The following is a 12,878-nucleotide window of genomic DNA, read 5'->3' on the forward strand; positions in this document are numbered from 1 at the left end:
ACCTGAGTGACTGACCCTGCCCATTGGAGAAGGAGGTGACAAGTATCATGCCCACAGATGAGCAAATAAAAAAAAATGCACAGCCCGCCTGCTCAGACATAACCAAATAAAACAAAAAAGCAGGATGAAACAAACAAGTCTACAATCAATAAACAAGGAAAATAACCACTGAATGCCCCGAATACAGCAGAAAATATCGAAACCTTTACAAAAACAGGACAAGATGGTTTCAGTAGGAGTCCAAAATAAAATGCCAGATGACCTTCCAGTAGAAGAAAAGTCACTAGACCTAACTGATACGGAATTCAAATCCCTAATATTCAGAATTATCCAAGAGTTTAAGCAAAAAGCAGACAAAAATGAGGAAAAAATAGACAAATTCATGGAAAAGGCAGACAAATTCATGGAAAATACAGACAAAAAAATGGAATAATCCAGGAAAATAATGCAGAAACAAAATGCTACAATAAACTCACAACTAGAAATCATACAAAAAACAACAATCAAAAATCCAAAAAATAAACAAGATTACAGAAATGGACAGTGTCATAGAAGGGCTGAGGAGCAGGTTTGAAACGATGGAAGATAGGATCAGTGAAATCGAAGAGAAACACTTGGATACAACTCTGTTTGAGGAAAAATCTGAAAAAAGAACGAATAAAAATGAATAAACCCTGAGAATTATGTGGGATACAATCAAAAGCAAAAATCTGTGAGTGAGTGATCAGAGTTCCAGAACAGGGGGAGAAAACAGAAAACATGGAGAGGATCACTGAAGAACTGCTGAGAGAAAACTTCCCCAATATCATGAAAGATGAAAAGCTGACCATTCAAGAAGCTCAACGAACCCCATATAGGATAGACCCCAAAAGAACATCACCAAGGCATATGATAATCACACTCGCTAAAACCAAAGACAAACAAAGAATCCCGAGAGCAACTCAAGAAAAACAAAAAGTCACATACAGAGGAGAAACAATAAGACTAAGCTTGGATTATTTGGCAGAAACCATGCAGGCAAGAAGGCAATGGGATGACATATATAAAACCTTGAAAGAAAAAAATTGCCAGCCAAGAATAATATATCCTGCAAAACTCTCATTCAGATATGATGGTGAAATTAGGTTATTTCCAGATAAACAGAAATTAAGGGACTACGTAAAAACTAAACCAAACTTACAAGACTTATTAAAGGGACTCCTTTGATCTGAGAACAAACAATATCAGACCACAGGCAGAATATAGGACACAGGATTGTACTAGCCAGATACCAACCTAGGAAATGAACTCTCAAGGACCATGCAAAACCAAAAAAATTACAACAGGAGACCAGAGAGGTTAATCTGTAAATGACAACAGCATCAGAACAATAAAAGAGGGAATAAACAATGTAGGTATAGAACCTTCTAATGGAGAGGAAGGCAAGGCGATACCAAGTAATAATAGCCTGCTTCAAACCTAGGAAGATAAGGGTAAATTTCAAGGTAACCACAAAGAAAGTTAACAAACCTACTCATCAAAATAAAGAAGAAAAACATAAAGTCTCAGTAAAAACGAAACCTACAAAAACAGAAGAAATGAAAAAAAATCCACAAAGAAAAGGAACTCTGCACAGGAGAGTAAGAGGAACAAAGAAAACGTCAGCACCCCAAAAAAAATCACTACAAAATGCAATCCCACTCCTAGGATTATATCCTAGAGAAATAAGAGCTGTCACACAAAGACATATGCACGTCCATATTAATTGCAGCACTGTTTACAATAGAAAAAAGATGGAAACAACCTAGATGCCCATCAACAGATGACTGGATAAACTATGGTACATACACACAATGGAGTATTATACAAAGATAAAGAACAATGATGAATCTGTAAAGCATCTCATAACATGGATGAAACTGGAGGACATTATGCTAAGTGAAATAAGTCAATCACAAAAGGACAAATATTGTATGAAACCTCTATTGTAAAAACTCGTGTATAAGTTTGCACACAAAAAGAAAAAGTTTGCACACAAAAAGAAACAGTCTTTGTTGGTTACGAGGGATGGGAGGGGTGGGGGGAACAAAAAAAAAAGATTCTTGCTTTTTAAAGAGTTATTCTCACCCAATCACAACCTCCCTGGAGTAACTAAGGCACTATAGTGAAAAGAGAAACCTAGGAGACTTGAAGGAGCCCTGGTGGCACATAGGTTACGCACTCTGCTATTAACTAAAACTGGTGGTTCAAGCCCACCAGCCACTCAGAGGGAGAAAGATGTGGCAGTCTGCTTCTGTAAAGATTACAGCCTTGGAAAAGCTGTGGGGCAGTTCTACCTTGTCCTGTAGGGTCACCATGAGTCGGAATTGACTCAATAGCAATGGGGTTTGGTTTTTTTGGATGAGGCTTGAAGAATATCACATTAGTATTGACATCTTAATGTGTAAAGAAGTAGGACGTGTCAAGGCAAGGGAACCATAAATGGCCGTCAGAGTTCCCCAAACATGGATTATAAACCTTCGTATTTTAGAATTCTATCTTGACTTGCCCACCACCTCCCCTAAAGTAAACAGCAATTTTTCCTCAAAATGGCAAATCTGCCTGTGTGTTAATGGACAGGTCAATATTAATTAATGGGCTAAAGGGCAGAATATTTCTAACAGAAATGAATTAAATACATTATATTAAATAAGCATTTATTGAACTACTGTGTATGCTCAGCACCATACTGTTGTTGTTGTTGCCATCAAGTCAGCTCCAACTCATGGTGACTCCATGTACAAAAGAACAAAACATTGCCCGGTACTGGGCCATCTTTATGATCACTGTTATGTTTGAGTCCATTGTTGTGGCCATTGTGATAATCTATCTCACTGAGGGTTTCCCTTGCTTTTGCTGGCCCTCCACTTTACCAAATGCAATGTCCGTCTGCAGCAATCAGTCCTTTACTTTGGATGACACATCCAATGTAAGTGAATAGAAGGCTTGGATAATATTCTATGATCCATAGGGTTTTCATTGGCTAACATTCGCAAGTAGATGGCTAGGCCTTTCTTCCTGTTCTGACTTAGTCTGGAAGCTCTCCTGAAACCTGTTCACCATGGGTGACCCTGCATGTATTTAAAATACCAATGGCATAGCTTCCAGCATCACAGCAACATGCAAGCCACCACAGTATGACAAACTGTAGACAGGTGGTGGAGCACCATACTAGAGATCTGATTTCTGCCTTGATTATATTCTTATTTGTTGCATAGTCATGACTGTAATAAGTGTAAACTCAGACCCTTTTCCTTTACTCCTGCCCTTCCCTGAATGTGAAGAATTCCCCCTCATTCTCTTTGTCCAAAGTCTTATTCATTCATAACAATTCATTTCACACTGGGTGGCATACTACAAACCATTCTCATTTGTATGCCCTGGCTTAGTCCTGACAGCAGTCTTATGAATTAGGCCTTATCTCCCCTGTACTGAGAAGCAAATTGTTATCTACTAAGGGCAGAAGTTCTCAAATACAGCCTCCTCAGCTCCAAAGCCAGTTTGTTGCCTACTTTTAGTCCAAGGATCAGCAAACTTTTTCTGTAAAGAGTCAGAAGGTAAATATTAAGCCACTTAGTCTCTGTCCCAACTTTGCCATTGCACAGAAGCAGCCATAAACAATAAGTAAATCCAATGGGTGTGCTTGTGTTCCAATAAAACTTTACAGAAACAGGTGGGCCAGATCTGGCCTGTGGACATAGTTTCTCTAGTCCATGGTTTCTAAAATGGTGATCCATAAGCATTTGTTAAATGCAGTTGTTAAAAATGCAAATTCTCAGGCCCTGCCCCACACCTACCAAATCATAACCTGTGGGTATGGAACTCAGCAGTCTGTTTTAACAGGCCCTCCAGGGAATTCTGAGGCATACAAAGTTTGAGAACCATGCTAGCCTTCCATATTACTGTAACCCACACAGGCCTCTCCTGCTGCTAAGGTGGTAACAACTAAGGTGATCGATACATCCCACCTCATCAGAATCAAAACAAAAATCCTATCAAGCCAACAATAGAAATAGATTGAAGTTTATTTAATATACTGTTTTCAACTCAGGCAACATTTCAACTTGTTGTTATTGTTAGGTGCCATCGAGTCGCTTCCAACTCATAGAGACCCTACGTACAACAGAACGAAACACTGCCTCATCTTGCACCATCCTCACAATTGTTGTTATGTTTGAACCCATTGTTGCAGCTACTGTGTCAATCCATTTCATCAATGGTCTTCCTTTTATTTGCTGACCCTCTACTTTACCAAGCATGATATCCTTCTCCAGGGGCTGATCCCTCCCGATAGCATGTCCAAAGTACCTGAGATGAAGCCTCATCACCCTCGTTTCTAAGGAGCATTCTGGTTGTACTTCTTTCAAGACAGGTTTGTTTGTTCTTCTGGCAGTCCATGGTATATTCAATATTCTTCACAAATTCCATAATTCAAAGGCATCAATTCTTCTTCAGTCTTCCTTAGTCTTTGTCCAGCTTTAGCATGCATATGAGGTGATTGAAAATACCATGGCTTGGGTCAGGTGCACCTTAGTCCTCAAAGTTACATCTTTGCTTTTTAACACCTTAAAGAGGTCTTTTGCAGCAGATTTGCCCAGTGCAAAACGTCCTTTGATTCCTATGGACTAGGGAGTCAAAAATGTTACAAAGATGAGAGAATCTCCAAAGAGTTTTATACTCCATCTTATCAACATTGCCTTGGAAAAAGGGCTGGAACAAAACTGATTAAACAGTCAGGAAGGATTTCATATGGCATTATCTTGAAAAACCATTAAAATAATTACTTATTTACCCTAAAATGTAGCTCTAGGCTGACCTTTGGAGTCTCTGTTTCTCAGAATTGACTGCACGTAGGTAATTCTTCAAAAGAGCATAATGTCTAAGGCAAAATAGTCTTTACTAGTCTCTCTAGACTATTGTTTGACTCAAAGGTGACTTTTAGGGGACCAATCTGCTCAAGGCTCAAGGTTCCAAAGATCACCTCAGGGCAATGGCCTGGGTGGATCACGCCAAATCCATGGACCACAGAAATCTGTATTCTAGGAGAATTAAAAACTTTTCTCACCAGAAAGCCACCCTTCATCTTGATAAATCTCCTCCCCTGGGGTTCCTACCCCATACCTCAGAAGCTTATGTAACTCAATCCTTCAATCCTGATTCTCTGCTACCATTTCTGCTATCTGGCTCTCCCAGAGCCAACTTGGTTTTCCCCACCAGCGGAGCCTCAGCCACACTCCTGTGTTCTGCATTTACTCAAGGTAACATAGGTTCACACATTCACAGGCTCACACAGGCACAATTTCCAAAGCACCCCACTCTCAGGCACTCCCAAACCAGCAGAGAGTAGGCATGTTTCCATTTGCCACCAAATAGTGTCCCAGAACCACCTCTCTCCACCTTACCACTCCTCTGAGCCACCCCCACCTTCATGCCCTGACCCCAGGCAAGTGATAATTCATTCAGGTTCTTTCAGGAAGAAAAGCAATTCCTCCTTCTCACTTAATGTTGTATCAAGCTCTGCCCAACCACCCTCCCACCTCCATCATCTATTTTAAACTGCAACAGAAATAGAGAGATAGTGGTGATCCCTGGATTTTGCTTTGAGGGGGTGAAAAATCCTCTACAATCTTCTCTCCCTCCTCTTACAGAAACAGTTAATGGAGTGCTTTAAACCACCTGAGATCTTATTTGTTCTTTTACCATTGAAAATGTGAACTTCCAGGAGACCTCATACCACCACGAAAGCAGTATCGGCAGCAAAGTGCGTCCTTTGGACCCAGGGTTCCTGCACAGAGAAGCTTCTAGTGCAGGGGAAGATTGATAAGAAGGACATCCCTCTGGAGCCAACAAAAAGAGAAAGCCTTCCCTGAAGCTGATACCCTGATTTTGGACTTTTAGCGTACTTTACTGTGAGGAAATAAATATTTCTTTGCTAAAGCCATCCACTTATGGTATTTCTGTTACAGCAGCACTAGATGACTAAGACCGAATTTGGTACCAGGAGTAGGGTGCTGCTCTAACAGATACCTAAAATATGGAAGCAGTTTTAAAACTGTGAATGGATAGAAGACTCAGAAGGAAGTGAGGAGAACTGTTAACACCAGAGAAGGCACAGATGGTGAGAAGCAGCAGCAGAGGACCAGCCGAAGCAGAACCAGGAGACTAGCACCGGCTAGCCCTGGAGCTGACCCACAGAGCTAGAGAGCTGAGTGCCTGTGTGCAGGAGGCTTTCTGGTGGAGTGGATTGCCTCCAGGCAATTATCAGTGGAGCTATAGAGCTTTGGAATACTTGCAGCAGGGGACATGCAGGCATGAAGTCCAAGGGGTCAAGAGGCCAAGGAACCTGGAAGCAGAAGCTGAAGAGACAAGGAACACAAAAAGCCAAGCTGCCTCAGTATCAAAATGTATAGCTACCACCTCTGGGGTTTCAAAGGGTGGAACCATGGCCTCTGGTGTTTCTAAGGGTGGAGTCACCACTCAGGTTGACTAGGGGAATGGTGCACCTAAAGCTGAGGAAGCAGAGTTGCTGTCCCAGTGGGCCTGCAGGCAGAGCTGAAGCCCAGGGCTGAGGAGCCTCCACTCAGAATCCAGAGAGCGTGGTCAATACCTAGAGTCTGGAGTGCAGAGCCATTGTGTAAATTGTCTCAGAGAACAGAAGATTATTTTCAAAGCCTTGAGGGCTAATGTAATATGTTCTGCTGACTTGCTTGGTACCTGTTAACCCTTCTTTCCCTCCACTTTCTCCCATTTGTAATGGAAATGTCTAGCTTGTGCCTGCTCTGCCATTGTATCTTTGGATGCAGATAACTTGTAGTCTAGATTTCACAGATGAAGAGGAATTTTTCGATTTTGGACTTGGAGTTAAGTCTTTTGCTATGATATGATGGGGTGAATATGTTTTGCATGTTGCAAGGACACGATTTTTTGGGGGCCAAAGGGTGGAATGTCATGAATGGAATTGTGTCCCCCAAAAATGTGTGTATCAATTTTGCTGGGCCATGATTCTTGGTATTGTGTGATTATCCATCATTTCATGATCTGATGTGATTTTCCTATGTGTTGTAAATCCTGCCTCTATGATGTTAATGAACGAGGATAGGTGGCAGTTGTGTTGATGAGGCAGGACTCAATCTACAGAACTGGATTGTGTCTTGAGCTGATTTCTTTTGGGATATAAAGAGAGAAGCAAGCAGAGATATAGGGGGACCTCATACCACCAAGAAAGCAGTGCCAGAGGCAGAGTGTATCCTTTGGACCTCGGGTTCCTGTGCAGAGAAGCTCCCAGTCCAGGGGAACATTGATGAGAATGATCTTCCTCCAAAGCCTTTCCCTGGAGCTGACGCCTTAAATTTGGACTTTTAGCCTACTTTACCGTGAGGAAATAAATTTCTCTTTCTTAAAGCCAAAAAAAAAAAAAAAAAAAGTGAACTTTCAAAGTTTCCACTGGTCTTCGGGTTGCTAAAGAAGGAGAGTCCTTTTGGACGAGATACTTGTCAGCCTTTTGATTATGACAGGCAAGGCTTAGGGTCTAGTATGGAATAGGGACTCCAAGGGACAGAATGGGTATACCAGGGAAAGAAAACAAATTGTTCTGCCTGTTAGTCAGATAAGGAGCCTTGCTTGCACTGAAAAGTTGGTGGCTTGAACCTACCAGCTGCTCGAGGGAGAAAAGAAAGGGCAATCTGCTCCTGAAAGATTACAGCCTTGGAAACCCTACGGGGCAGTTCTACCCTGTCCATACAGGGTCACTATGAGTCAGAATTGATTCCATGGCACACAACAATAGTCAGATGAGTTCCCTGTTTAGATCATTTTATTTTTAAAAGATGTTTAACTTTCTTTGAATAATCCCCCAGAAAAAGGGTTTGGAGGATTGGGTGGGCTGAGGGGATTACTGGTGGCAGGTGGCTGGGGGGGTGGGGAGGCTAGACTGTACAAAAGAGAGGAATCACTGAGAGGCTAGCCACATGGCAGAAGTCAGTCATCCAGTGATAAAAATGGCTGCCATAATCTTGCCTGCCTCACTCCCAAAGTATCTGTGAAGTTTGCTTAACCCACCTTAGCATCAGACTTCAGAACTTGGCTGCTAACCAAAAGGTCAGCAGTTTGAATCCACCAGCTGCTCTTTGGAAACCTTATGGGGCAGTCCTACTCTGTCCTATAGGATCACTATTAGTCAGAATCAACTCAATGGCAACAGATTTGGTTTTTTGTTTTGTTTATTTTTTTAGCATGAGACTTGGGGAACAAAATGAGAGCTCAATCATGTTCAAGGAGAAAGTAATTTGGCCCTTTTCGGGATGTTCTGAATTCAGATATACATAGAGTGAGGTAAGGATTGTCACTATTGTCAAAGATTATCCCTTTCAAGGCCCATGGGACATACAGAATCCCACCCATTTTTTATGCCTCTGGAGTTCTTTGGAAAGAAGGTATCCTGATTTTACAGTGTTTAGCTTCAAGGTGGGAGCCTTTTGAAAAGATTGAAACTCAAGAACCCTGAGTTGTAGCCTCATTTTTGTGTAGATTGACCATTGTTTTGGGTGATGCCTCCTGGATGTGTGAATTTTCTAAACTTTTGACAGGTTTACCTTTATTTCTGTGAGACAAGCCTCCTCCCTATGTTTCCCAGTTACTGTGTTATCATGAGAATGTACTTATCATGAAACTAAACTATTCCAGTCTGCATTCCAGTCATAGAGGCCATTTTCTCCTTTATGCCATTCTTTGTTTTCAGGTGTTACTGGCTCCCTGCTTTTCTAGCTTCTGAACAGTAGTAATGCCGTGGAATAAGAAATAATGCATTATAGTGGTACTTTTCAAGAGATTGGAACTCCTGTTAAGTTATTCTCACACTACGTTCAATCTTAGGGCCCAATCATTGCTTCCACATGTAGCAAGTGGAATGCACCACTGTGAGCAGTTCTGCAGTATTCCAGGGCAGCTGTTTCTGCTTCTTATCTGTTAGTACCGCTTTTGTTATAATAAAAGATACATAGTAGTGGTAATTTTCCTGAGATTCAAATTCCTTTAGTTTTATTTATTTGGGCTGTTAAGTACTGCTTTGCAGTAAGGAAGACTGCATTGTACCATGTTTTGAAAAGTTTCATAAAAAATAATAAAAAGGCTAAGAAGGGTGCCAGGTTTTACCTGTTTTCAAAATTTCAAGGAATAAAATTTTTTTTAAAAAAACCTATGGTATCATTGACACATATCAGCAGGATTTATGTCATCCAGGGTCCGCTGGTACACGTGATCTCAGATAATGGGTATCAAAATCCATAACTCAAAATGAGAATTCTGAATTGGTCCTTTAATCAGCATGCCTTCATTAGTGAAAACACACAGTATGAATAAAAAATTCAAACGAGAAAATAATTGGGTCTTGAAAGGGATAAGTGAATGACTTTAGAGAGACAGAAGAGAACAAAAGAGGTCGTTAGTAAGAAATTTTGACTGCTTAAAATGACTTTGTTACTTTAAGATTTAAATGTATGCATTTTTTTCCAGGTATTCACAATACTCATTCCCAGGACCTGCCTTCAAGTGGAAAGAAAAACACCTTTGAAAAGCCAAAACCCTGCAGATCAGTGACCCTGATTCTTTTCAATGTATCTGGAATGTTTTCCATGGGTTTCAAAATTGTTCCAGTTACACTGTATCCAGTGTAATGTGTATCTCCAGTAGAACTTCAACCCATGGATACAAATGTTATTTCTTTTAGATTTAGTGTGTTACTCAATAAGGCTGTTAACACATTGTATAAAATCAATTGTGAATTAACTATTTAAATTATAGTAAATTCTCTTTTTATTGCATTTTAGAAAATATCTAGGAAACCCTGGTGGTGCAGTGTTTAAGTGCTATGGCTGCTAACCAATGATGGCAACAGGTTTATTAACAAAATTATTTAATAGTCACTGAACCAATTCACTTTCAGCAGTAAATGTCTTTTTTTTCTTAAGTTTGATCATTATTAAAAAAAACAGTGCCATGAAGTTGATTCCATCTCACATACTAATCATTATACCTGTTGCTATCGCGTTGATTCTGACTCATAATGACCCTATAGACAGAGCAGAACTGCCCCACAGGGTTTTCAAGAAGTGGCTGGTGGGTTTGAGCTGCTGATCTTTTAGTTAGCAGCCGAGCTCTTAACCACTGTGCCAGAAGAGCTCCATTAATTATTATACCTAATTAAATTTTTGGAGTTTTGCTGAACTTTCATGGATAATTCTTATTTAGTTATTCCCAAAAAGCTGAATAAATTTGATACACACATACATCCACACATACTGAAGAAATACCATGTCTTTTATCTTACATGACACTTTATAACTTAAAAACTTAGCAACAAGTTGTATTCCACTATTGGTAATCAAGAAAAAGAAAACATACCATAGTCTCATTTCCTTTTCAAAATTTATTTTGAAAATGGATAAAACAATTATATCTTACACCATTTTAATCTTGGCTGCTTTTAGAAATAAATCTTATAAATGCATTCCATGACTTTTTCTCTCTACAGTTTTCATTATATTCTTCAAAACACATGAAAATTTATTTGAATTGAGGCAATGAAGTCAGACCGTATCTGACGGAAGGTAAATCTGATTTGACTAGCCTGACAATGAAAACTGGTTCTTTATTAGGTTATATGACATTTTCTATACTTGACAAATATTTTCAACTTGAGTAAGCTAAACCTGTAGCTAAAAAGTTTTGACAAAAATATATTTGAACCACCTGATAACAGAAAGCATTTTATCCTAAAGAATCAATGAAAATGAACACTATTTGGATTTTTCCCAAAACTTTGAGCATTCCAGGCTATACAAGGTACACCTAACTGAAAAAAATAAGTCTAATTAATAGTCATTTGATGAATTTTGATAAAGTTTTGGTATAGTTCCCAGAACCTGAGAAAGTGAAAGAATAAGGACAAGGTAATAAATCTTCTTGCAAGTCAGGTGGTTTTCAGTTCTTTATGTTCAACAAAATTGAAGGAGGGCTTAACTGAACAGTCAGCTCATAGATCAGATCTAATTTTTTGAGGTCAAGAACTGAGTGGCACTGCTACCACAAAACTCCTTCTGTTCCCATGTACTTATTTATATGAACAAGTTTTCTTAGGGTATACAGCATATCCATTAGAAATAGAAATAAAATTAATGTTGAACCCTTCTCATTCTAACAATAAGAAACATGCATTCATGGATATATGGATTTTAAAAAGCAGTGATATCCATTTGACCAAGAGATGCATTTTCTAGTAAAATCTACATTCTATTTTAATAGTTATGAAAATGTATATTTATGTACTTTTGATCATGTACTAATAATTTTAAAGATAACTCAGTCCAGAAGCAGGCGATTGTACTGGCTGTATAACATGACAACTTACTGTCTCTGGGCCTCAGTTTCCTGATTTTCAAGTTGGGAACAGTAGCAGCACCAGAGCATTCCCCTGATGATGCAATGGTTAAGCGCTCAGCTGCTAACCAGAAGGTCAGTGGTTCAAACCCACCAGCCACTCCATGGGAGAAAGATGTGGCAGTCAGCTTCCGTAAAGATTACAGCCTTGGAAACCCTATGGAACAGTTCTGCCCTGTCGATATAGTCCCTATGAGTCGGAATCGACTCCACAGCAGTGGGTTGGGTTGGGTTTGGTTTGAGTAGCACCTAGCTCTTAGGGTTGTTCCAAAGACCGTATGAGTTAAAATCATGTAAATGCACTTACCGCCTTACCTGGCACATAAGACCAAAAAACGAAACCAGTTGCCATAAAGTTGACTCAGACTCATGGCGACCCCATGTGTTTCAGAGTAGAACTGAACTCCATAGGATTTTCAAGGCTGTGACCTTTCCGAAGCAGATCGCCAGGACTTTCTTCCCAGGCGCCTCTGGGTGGGTTCGAACGGCCAACCTTTCGGTTAACAGTCCAGCGCCCAACCCTTTGTGCTACCCATACTTGTTGCCATGGAGTCGATTCCTACTCATAGCGACCCCACAGGACACAGTGTAACTGCTCCATAGGGTTTCCAAGGAGCGGCTGGTGGATTCCAACTGCCGAACTTTAACTTAGCAGCCAAGCTCTTAATCACTGCTCCACCTGTAGTGGGAGCTACATAATTGCCATCCTTATTCGCAAAGTAATCAATAGCAAAACTCTTTAAAAAGCCTGTGAGCTTGTCTCGCCAGGCAGGAAGAAAGGGCCGGAGGGATTGGGCTCTACTCTGCACGCTATGGGACAGTAATGGGGAAATTTGGATGAGGGAGAGGGACAGGAAGAGAAAACTAGGCAGGATCTTGGGCTGAGAACGTAGAGGGCTTGGAGAGTTTAGAACTAGCAGTTCAATGTACGATTCGCAGTACAAGTCTCTGCATCTCGAGTGCTCCGTGACACGGGGAGCAAGAACTTCAGGACTAGATAGATGCTTTTGTGCATGGAAAGGGACCGGCGCCTCGCTCCCCACCCCGGGCGTGCCGGGAGCCCAGGCTCAGGTCGGACCCCTAGCTGCCCTGGACCCGGGACTCGGCCGTGCCAGGCCCCAAGTCCGCGGCCCGCCCCGCCTTCCCGCGGCTACCACCCGGGCCACCAATTCCTGCTCAGCCAGGCCTAGCGAGGGCGCCCGCGCCCGCCGGCAGCAACGAAAATTAGCCTCTGGCGGCCGCCGTCGTCGGGCCTTCATTGCTATCGTCACTGCCTTTTCTTCCCTTCCCCCAGTTCCCTTTCACTTCCGGGGCTGCTCTGGGTCCGCTGGTTCAGTAACAACATCCCGCTGGCTTTCCTCAGGCGGCAGCACCGCTGCAGCCGCCGCCTCCGCAGAGCGCCCGCCCGCCCGGGCCCGCGCCCTCCC

The sequence above is a fragment of the Trichechus manatus genome, unplaced genomic scaffold (assembly GCF_000243295.1).
Source record: "Trichechus manatus latirostris isolate Lorelei unplaced genomic scaffold, TriManLat1.0 scaffold00218, whole genome shotgun sequence".
In the NCBI taxonomy this organism is placed as follows: Eukaryota; Metazoa; Chordata; class Mammalia; order Sirenia; family Trichechidae; genus Trichechus; species Trichechus manatus.